The sequence below is a fragment of the Myotis davidii genome, unplaced genomic scaffold (assembly GCF_000327345.1).
Source record: "Myotis davidii unplaced genomic scaffold, ASM32734v1 scaffold37, whole genome shotgun sequence".
Classification (NCBI taxonomy): Eukaryota; Metazoa; Chordata; class Mammalia; order Chiroptera; family Vespertilionidae; genus Myotis; species Myotis davidii.
The window spans coordinates 5,208,206-5,209,013 of NW_006289395.1; positions in this window are offsets into that span (position 1 = coordinate 5,208,206).

Sequence of the window (808 nt, forward strand, 5' to 3'; positions counted from 1 at the left end):
GAACTGCTTGCTGCTGGTTAAACCCTACAGCATCCTGCAACATGGACGCCAGGGGGCGCTTAAGGCCAGGCTTTGTCCATGTGCTGGTGGGACATGAAGTCAAATAAAATGTGGGTTTGCAGCCCTGACATCAAGGGTCCCTTCCCCAATGCTCATGGGTCAATTTCCCCCAAAGTCCCATTGTCTTGGGCTTCAAGTACATCACATCCTTAGAGCAGATGGCTCCTGAGAGACTCATTCTTCCCAACCTATGACTCACAGTAACACGACGCAGGCCCAGAAGAAACAGACTTGCTCAAGGCTCTGAAGGATTGTAGAGTTAAATTTTATAGAATCTAAATGAAATTTACGTTTAAGTGTATTTAATTACATTTTCTTTAATAAGACTGTACGTTACTGAATCGTATAAGAAACGTACAGTAAAGTTATAAACATATATATGACAAGCAAAATTATTTTAAAACTTCACATAAAGGAGGGGAAGGAGCCCCATCTGCGGTGGCAGCTGATACACGAGTTGGCTCAGGGTCTAGGGCCACAGGTTCTGAAGGAGCTGAGGCGACTGGTTCGCAAGCTGCAGGTGGGTCCACATCTGGAAGTTCAGTGACGGCTGTGCCTGGAGCCTGCTCTGGCTCTGGAGAGGGCACCAGAGTAGGCATTGCCTCCTTAGGTGTTTCTGAATCTTGCTCTGGAGCTGCTTCTGTAGATCCAGGAAGAGAACATGTTACCACCATGACTGCCTTCTGTGTGCCTTACAAGGAAGAAACCTCCTATGTCCATCACTGAAGTCCCAGTTCAAGGCCCCACC